This window comes from Benincasa hispida, chromosome 12 (assembly GCF_027475165.1).
Source record: "Benincasa hispida cultivar pf3 chromosome 12, pf3_genome.v1.1, whole genome shotgun sequence".
NCBI classification, from domain to species: Eukaryota; Viridiplantae; Streptophyta; class Magnoliopsida; order Cucurbitales; family Cucurbitaceae; genus Benincasa; species Benincasa hispida.
In genome coordinates, this window is record NC_143489.1 from 31372238 (window position 1) to 31381758 (window position 9521).

Here is a 9521-nt window from a genome sequence, read left to right on the forward strand (position 1 = left end):
TAACAAAGCTACACGATCGTATAGTGTTCGCTTTTTATCGTATAGTGTCATCATCTAGCGTCGGAGGATACTACACGATCGTTTAGTATCAAACACTATCGCATAGCTCCAAAATTTAGCACCACGTCTTGATCGTTTAGCGTGGCCCGAGGTAAGCGATCACCTAGTGCTATCGCATAGCAATCGACACATCGCTCAACTGCTGCTCATAGGTAAACGATCGTGTAAGCGATCACTCAGCGCCATCACATAGCTCTTCGCTGCATCACTTAGCTCCCAATCAAAGGTAAACGATCGTGTAAGCGATCGCTCAATGCCATCGCATAGCTCTTCGCCTCATCGCTTAGCTCCCACCCGAAGCTACACGATCATGTAGTGTCATCACTTAGTTCCAGAGGTAGACGATTATCTAGCGCACAACACCTAAATGATTAACGCCCGAAGCTAGACGATCGTTTAGCTTTTACTTCATATTGTCTAACATATAAAGCTAAATGATCATTTAGCTACTGAAGCTCAACGACTATATGAACAGAGGCTGATCGTCTAGAATCTGCAACTCGACCCCTTCGCTTGTTTCTTCGAATTACAACTTAATTTCAACTTTAATGACTCCAAATAAATTACAGACTCTTGAAAAGACATTAAAGCTCATCAAGCAAGAGCCAATTACAAATTTAAACAGGAAATCAAAGAGAAATTAAAGGCCAAAACTCATAAAATCATATCATTACATCAGTTTCATATTTTCATGCAAAACACCCACCAAACTAGAATTAATCCGAACTGAATGCTTATAAGATGCTTTGATACCAATTGTTGAATCAACACCATCACGCAGTGGAAGAAATCAGGATCCATAAGCATTCTAATTTATTAATTTTGATTGAAAAGAAACATGCTAAAAACAGAGTATAATGGGTTTCATGAACATACCTTAACCGAACCAATAAAATCTCCATTTTTTGCTGCAAACTCCTCCGAATCCTTGTGTAGACCACCACAAGATCTTCCCTACTATTCTATTGGTGCTCTAGATTGAGTTGTGGGACTCAAAATAAGTTGAAATCAAAGGGAATATGGAGAAAGCTCACTGAACAGAACCCATTGAAGAACACATTTTTCATCCGAATTTTTCAACAAAAATTCAGTCGGTTCTTTTTTTCTTCACTCCAATCTCTTCAATATATTGCAGACTATCATACAAAAAGATGTGCTGCATGAGATGCAGCTCATGCTTGGAGTAAACTAAAGGAGAAGGTGGGTTCCTTGTAAGCTACTTTGAAGATGACTTGAAAAAAAAACCCATTTTTTCAAGTTTGTGTGATTTTTCAATTTCTAAAAATCTATTTTGATTTTAAAATCATATGTTATTTCTAAAATCAAAATTTATTAATTTCATAAATTAATTTTCTAATAAAATTAATAAATAATTATTTAAGAAATTTAAATAATTCTAATTAATTTAATATCTAATATTATATTAATTTTTACACAAATTCATCTTCATGTATTTAAATCATATTTAAATACATTTTCTCCAATTCCGTTTGATTCTAATTTGAACGCTTCAAATTAAGTTATTACGCTACTCTAGAGCTAATCCATTTCTAAGCTAGTAGGGGGACCTCATGGACCTACAGATCATGGGCTCCAAGGATCCGAGATTAATCGGCTAAACTTATTAGACCGATCTAACCCCCATTCATACTTGGGGTTGTCAGGCAGAGGGAGTCCTTCTTTTCAGTACTCTATATAAATAGAAGAAAAAGAAGTTAACTAATGGGTCACTCCACTAAAGACCGATAGCTGCACTCTTCGTACTATAAATATATTTTTGTGTCCATTAGATATAACCAGTCAACAGTACAATGATCCTTCAACAATTGCTCGTAAGTACAATTGGGCCAAAATTACCGTTTTTCCCATGTAGCTAAATCTAACTTCTTAAGTACCACTGGTCCCTTTAATGAACAATAAGTCATAGTTCAACTATGACCAAGCCCCTCTCAAGCCAAGAGAAGGTGTGACACCACATTGTTTAAGCCTTGGAATCGACCTTTAAAGGAGCGATTTATCTACTTATCCCAACATTAGGGAGGGAGTGAATTCCATCTTGTGTAGCTGTGTTCCTAGCTCCCCGATCAGACAAATTCCCAAAATGGTAGGTTTATTGAGTCGGATCTGGCCACTTCCACCCATACAAATCAAAAGACCGTCTTCAAAGTCAGTGAGTTCATAACTCACTTAGGATTCAGGTCATGTCACCTATAGTCATAATTCTCCCAGAGTCTCATAGTTTGTAAACATTGTACACATTGTTATGAATAAAATAAGAGTTATTTTATTTTGCATTTACTCATATCCAATAAACAAAGCTCCATGGTTATTGTATGAAAGCTTAAGTATGTACATGAGATATACAAGTGGATCATGCCTTAAGTGATAACCTAAAAAGGTCTGTAGTATAAGGATTAGGGAATGATACCTGATCCTGGTGACACTACGAATACGACCCGCTTTGTAGAGGTTTACAAGTGTTGTGAACTACTACAGATGGTTGATTCTGACCATTCATATGGAGACATGTGAGCTAGGGTGTTCTATACAAAGAGTTTGTATAAGACCGGACCACGAGATGATTCGTCTCTTTACATAACGTTATTGATACTTGAGACTTACATCTCACCTAAATGACCATAGGTGACATGACTTTAATCCTGGGTGTTTTGGAAACTCCTGCCTTTGAGGGCGGTCCTTTGATTAGTATGGGTGAAAGTGGCCAGATTGTCAACTCAACAAGCCTACCTTTTTGGGGATTTGTCTGATTGGGGAGCTGGGAACTCAGTTACACAAGATGGAATTCACTTCTTCCCCGAAGTAGGGGTAAGCAGATAGATTGCTCCCTTAAGGGCTGATTTCGGGTCTTGAACATAGTGGCCACAACTTCTCTTTGGAAGAGAAGACTCAGTCATGGTAGGACTATGACTTATGTTCATTAGAGGGATCGGTGGTACTTAAGAAGTTAGATGTAACTACAGAGGCATAACGGTAAATTGGCCCAGCTGTACTTACGAGTGATCTGTTAATGGTTATCGCACTGTTGATTGGTTGATATGGACACAAAATATATCTATAGTAAGGAGTGTGTAGCTGTCAGTCTTTAGTGGAGTGCCCGACAGTTAATGAATGGTGGATCCCGTGACTAAAGAGTTTAGTCAGTTATTCATGTACTGTTGGAGCTTTAAGCTACAGGTCCATAAGGTCCCCTTGGTAGCTCAATGGATTTAAGTTAAGAATCAGTTCTTGGGGCTGATTTGAAATGTTCAATTTGACAAAAGAAAATTCAATTACATATGATATAACTGGTGTGATATATGAGATACATCAAGTAGAGGATTAATGTAAATATGATTTACATTAAGTACCATAAAATAGAAAAAGAATTATCGTTTATATGTGTCATGAGATGAATAAAACTATAGGTTATAAATATAATATGGTAAGTTGGTTATCATATTTTTTTATAATAATATTAATTATTTGATAATTATCTCTTTTTCTCTAATAACCAATTGAGTGGGAGGTTATTGGTAGTTTTATGGTAACTGTGAGATAAAAGAATTTTTTTCCCCCTAAAATTAGAGTTGCTACTTTCGGAAAGAAACTCACGAAATGCTATCAAGTGAAATCGTTTCACTAAACGATAGCTCATAGAGAGACTACACAATCATGGAGTGTCACTATACGATAGTTCACTCAGTTGGTCGTAGCTAAACGATCGCGGGACATTGTCTATACGATATGCTGTCTTTTTCTACACGATTGAGCATTCATCTATACGATAGATACTTCCTATCTCCCACTTGCTCAATCGTCTACATGATTGTTATTCCTCCAGTCTCTTCCTCTAACCAAGTTCATACAGAGCCCACAACTTTTGGATTCTCACACCGAGAATAACAAGGTAATCGTTGTGGTGGTGTCCTCACTTAATTCGATTGAGTTCGAGGTTTTGGAGGTCGTTCGTTGTGTCTTCGTGTTATTCGTGTGGTGGTGGTTGTTGATCGTACTGTGTTCTGGTCGTTGTGTTCGAGCACTCGTGTATTACTGTCTTGGAGACTGAATAAATGTTTGTGATCGAGGGAGTTTGAAGAATGAGTCCTCAAAGGTATGATACTCTATCCCTTGATTATCTGTCAACATGCTGTAATTTCTAGTTATTACATGACCTATTAATTTCCGTTTCTTGTACTATAATTGTGTATGTTCAATATCGAATGGAATTTGGAACGATCCGTCTACTACTCATGGAAATCCTCATAGCCAATTTCCTTCAATTCTGGTGAAATGTAAGTATCTATTATTAACGACGTTATATAATGAGACTATTCATTTTATGGTTCGGTCTTATACAAACCCTTTTGTATAGAACACCCTCGCTTACATGTCTCTATTGTTAGGGTTGATGCCCTAAATCTTGTAGGGTTCTATAGTTTGAAAATGGTTTGTACAAACTCATTCTTTATTTAATAAAATATATGATATTTTACTCTACTTTTAATTGCATTAACCACAAACCAATAAACTAACATCCAAGGTTATCTTGTAGCTTAAACATGTATGTAGAGACATACATGTGGATCATGTTTAAGTGATAACCTAAAAGGTTTGTAATAGATGGATAAGGTTAGGTACCTTATCCTGGCGAGTATGGCCAACTTTGTAGGTATTACAATTGTAGTAAAGTGCTACAAATGATTTGATCTTGATCATTCATGTAGTAGATGGATCATGTTTAAGTGATAACCTAAAAGGTCTGTAGTAGATGGATAAGGCTGGGTACTTTATCCTGGCGACACTACGAGTATGGCCCGCTTTGTAGGTATTACAATTGTTGTGAAATGCTACAAATGATTTGATCTTGATCATTCATGTATCGACATGTGAGCGGGGATATTCTATACAAAGGAGTTTGTATAAGATCGAACCACGAAATGTCTAGTCTCATTATATAACAGCATTCATAATAGGGACTTACATTTCACCAAGATGACCATAGGTAACATAACCTGAATCCTGAGTGAGTTGTGAACTCCTGCCTATGAGGACGGTCCTTTGATTTGTATGGGTGAGAGTGGTCAGATCGTCGACTCAATAAGCCTACCATTTTGTCTGAACAGGGAGTTGGGAATGCAACTACACAAGATGAAATTCACTTCTTTCCTGAGGTCAGGATAAGTAGATAAATTGCTCCCTTAAGAAGTAGTTCCAAGGCTTGAACAATGTGGCACCATGCCTTCTCCTAGCCCGGGAGAGGTTTAATCATAGTTGAACTATGATCTATTGTTCACTAGAGAACCCAGTGGTACTTAAGGAGTTAGATGTAACTATAGGGGCAAAACGGTAATTTTGGTCTAATTGTACTTACGAGCAATTTGTGAAGAGTATCATACTGTTGATTGGTTGTATCCAATGGACACAGAAATATATCTGCAGTGCGAAGAGTGCAACTGTTGATTTTTAGTGGAGTGCCTGATAGTTAACGGATGGTGAATAATTTAATTAAAGAGTTTGATTAATTATTCATGTACCATTGGAGCTTCAAGCTACAGATCCATGAGATCCCCTTGGTAGTTCAATAGGGTTAAATGAGAATAAGTTTTTGGATTAATTTGAATTGTTTAAATTAAATGAGGGATATAATTATATATGATATAATTAAGTTATTTTAGTTATATGTGATATAATTATTATGTAGTTGATACATTTGTGAGAGAAAATAAATGTTTGAATATGATTCAAATATTAATTATATGAATTGAATCCATATTTGTCAAATTTAATATAAATGTGATTTATATTAAATGTCATATGTGAGAGAAAAGAAACTATAGATTATATTATATATGATACAATATTAAAACTTTAGGTTATATGTTATATTTGATATAACATATTGTTTAATATATATATATATATATATATATATATGTTATCATATTTAAATATATATTGAATATATATTAATTTTTTAAAATAAATTATTTCTATTAAAAAAATAATTTAATTAATTAAGGGAAAGAGTTACCACTCCTTCCCCTTTTTTTCTCTTTAACCATGTAAGTGGGTGGTTGAAAACTTGTTTGATATATTGGGAGAGAGACTCTCCTGGTGAAAGATGATCATCCTATAAGAAAAAAAATATAGAGAAAAATGGTTCTCTCTATGTGTGATCTCCAGAGAAAATCTTTTTCCTTCCTCTCCTTACACAATTCTATCTCTCTCTCTATTCCAAAATAGTCAGAGCCCCACCACTCATAGGTTCTCTACCTGAGAATATCGAGGTCTTCGTTGTAGTAGTACCCGTTACTGATCGAAGGATTCTTGAAAACAAGTCTACAAAGGTAAGGGTTTCTAAAACCCTAGAAGGTGTTTGGTGCGTAGGTTTGGAATGCTAAACTTGGGAATGTTAAGCCTGTGGGCTAGACTAAGAGGTTTAGGTAGTCTGGGTTTAAGAAAATTATGTTTGGAATGCAGGTTTTGGAAGTCTGGGTTTAAGAAACCTGTGTTTGGAGTACAGGCTTAGGAAGTCTGGGATTGAAGTGCAGACTTATAAATTTTGACTTTGTGAAACATTTTTTTGTATTAATCAGTGGTTAGATTTTAGATTAGTTCAAACTTGTCATCTTAATTATTTTACTATAGTCGAGTTTAAAATAATCTAAAAAAATTAGAAGAATGTTTGTTTTTTGAATCTTGAAATATAGATTTGACTAAATTATAATCTTATTTAATTTATTATTTTATAATTTGATACTTTGATTTTATTAGGTTTGAAATAAAATGTTATACAGATATTTGTCTCTTTTACTAATTTAAATTGGGATTTTCTACACAAATAATTTAAATAAATAGACTTAATTAAGCAAAAATCTAGTTTAATTTACTTTTTACCCCTCCTTACTATTCAATTTTTATTAAAAAAGTGTATATAATAATAATAATAAGTAGAAGAAAAACATATAAGAGATGCTTCTTGTAGTGATCGATTTACAGCTAGAAGAAATAGGGAAAAAAATAAAGGAAATTTCCTGAAGTAAAGGAAACATATAAACAAAGGGAAGATAGCGAATTAAAAAAGATAATCTAATAAATAATAATAATTAAAAAGAAAAAACTCCAAATGAAAAAAATAGAAGAAAAAGAGTTTATTTAGGAAATATTATATCATTAAACTAAGGGCTTGTTTTGGAATAAGTTAGAAAATTTTTTATTTAAACACTCTTGATTTAAAATAAAAACACATGTGTTTGACAACTCTTTCTTAGAAATATTTGTATATACAAGTTTATTTGGTTCTTTATGTACCAAAAATATTTTTATTGATGTTTTCAAAAGTTGATCAATGGTAGTCGAAGTTTGGCCAGAGTCAGTGGTCTAAAGTACGTCAATATGAGTCACCAATGGTGGTTGTCGAAGTTGGTGACAGCGATCACCAGAGGTGGTGGTCAAAGTTGGCCGACGGCGGCCGAAGTTTGGCTAGAGTCAGTGGCCGAAAGTCCATCGATAGGGTCGTCAGAAGTCCGTCGGCAGGGTTGTCGGAAGTGGTGACCGAAGGTGGCCGACAATGATCATCGAAGGTGGTGGTCGGTGTTGGCCTATAGCCACCGTCAGAAGTGGTGTCTAGAAGTTGGCCGACAAACTTTTGAAATTAAATTAGAAAAAAAAAAAGTGTAACCCATGGGTTTGAATAGTATTTACTATTCAAACCCATGGGAAGAAGGGGCTTCCTAAACCTTTGTTCCAAAGAAGGGTTGGGCTTAGGATGCCTAAGCCATCCCAAGCATAACCCTTGAAACGAACACCCCCTAACTATTTTGTTTCTAAAAGCATGCTAAATCAATTTTTGTAAATGCATAATTTTTTGTTTGTTTCTATAAAAATTTGATTATGTGGAAAAAATGGGAATTGTGAGGACCCCCTTCTGCTCAAAGTTTTTTTCAACGAATCCTTTATTTACATGAATGATTAGGATTAGATCATTTGTAGCACTTTACAACAATTGTAACATCTACAAAACGGGTGTATTCGTAGTATCACCACGATAAGGTTCCTAGCCTTATCCATCTACTACACACCCTTCAGGTTATCACTTAAACACAATCCATCCGTATGTCTCTACATATATATTTAAATTATAAAAGATACCTTGGATGTTTGTTTATTGGTTTTGTGGTTAATACTACTAAATGTCGAATAAAATTCCTCAAATTTTATTAAATAAATAAATTATTTATACAATACAATTACAAACTATAGATACCATGAAATTTAAGGCATCAACCCCAACAAAAAGATATTTTATTACTTTTATTGATGATTTCTCTGATTTCACCTTAGTATATCTACTGAAAAACAAAAGTGATGCATTTGATGCTTTTAAATTGTTTGTAATTGAAGTAGAAAATTAGTTTAACAGAAAGGTTAAAAGACTTCGTAGTGATAAGAGAACTGAGTACGACTCATAACTTTAATGAGTTCTTTAACTCACATGGAATAATACACGAGAAGACTGCACCTTCCTCTCCTGAAATGAATGGAAAAGCCGAAAAAGAAAAATAAAACTTTAGCTGAGCGTTGAATAACAAGCACTTGATTTTCTATTTATAGAGAATTCATGTGTTTGGAAGTTCCTGATGATTAAGGAGTTGCGTCTTGTTGGTGGGGTGAAATCATCCTTACCGTGTGTTATGTCCTAAATAGAATACCAAAGTCTAAAAACACAACTTCACCTTACGAAGTCCTCAAGAATAAGAAATCAAACTTGTCATACTTTAGAACACGGGGATGTCTAGCCTTTGTAAGGATTTTAGACCCTAAATGAAGAAAGCTAGCTAGTAGAGCCTATGAGTGTGTCTTTATAGGTTATGCCATAAATAGTAAAGCCTATAGGTTCGATGACCTAGTAAACCAAATGATTATTGAGTCAAATGATGTTGACTTCTTTGAGGATAGATTTCTCTTTAAATTGAGAAATAGTGGGGGCTCAGGATCTAATAGTCTAACCCTAACTAGAAATCCTATCTCTATAGAGGAAGTTGACCCAAAACCTAGAAGAAGCAAAAGAGCTGGAATCGTCAAGGATTTTGGGGATGACTTCCATGCCTATAATCTAGAAGAATATCCTAAAGACCTAAAAGCTGCCTTGTCCTCTGTAGATGCCAACTTATGGAAAGAAGCTATAAATGATGAGATGGACACTCTTGAGTCAAATAGGACTTGGCACTTAGTAGACCTACTTCCAAATTGCAAGAGCAAATGGATCCTAAGGAAGGAGCTTAGGCTTGATGGAACAGTTGACAAGTTTAAAGTCAGGTAGTGGCAAAGGGCTTTAGACATAGAGAAAACATAGACTTCTTTGACACCTTCTCCCCTGTCACTAGAATTACCTCAATTCGTGTTTTGTTTTCTCTTGCTGCCCTTTATAACCTCGTAGTACATCAGGTGGATGTAAAGAC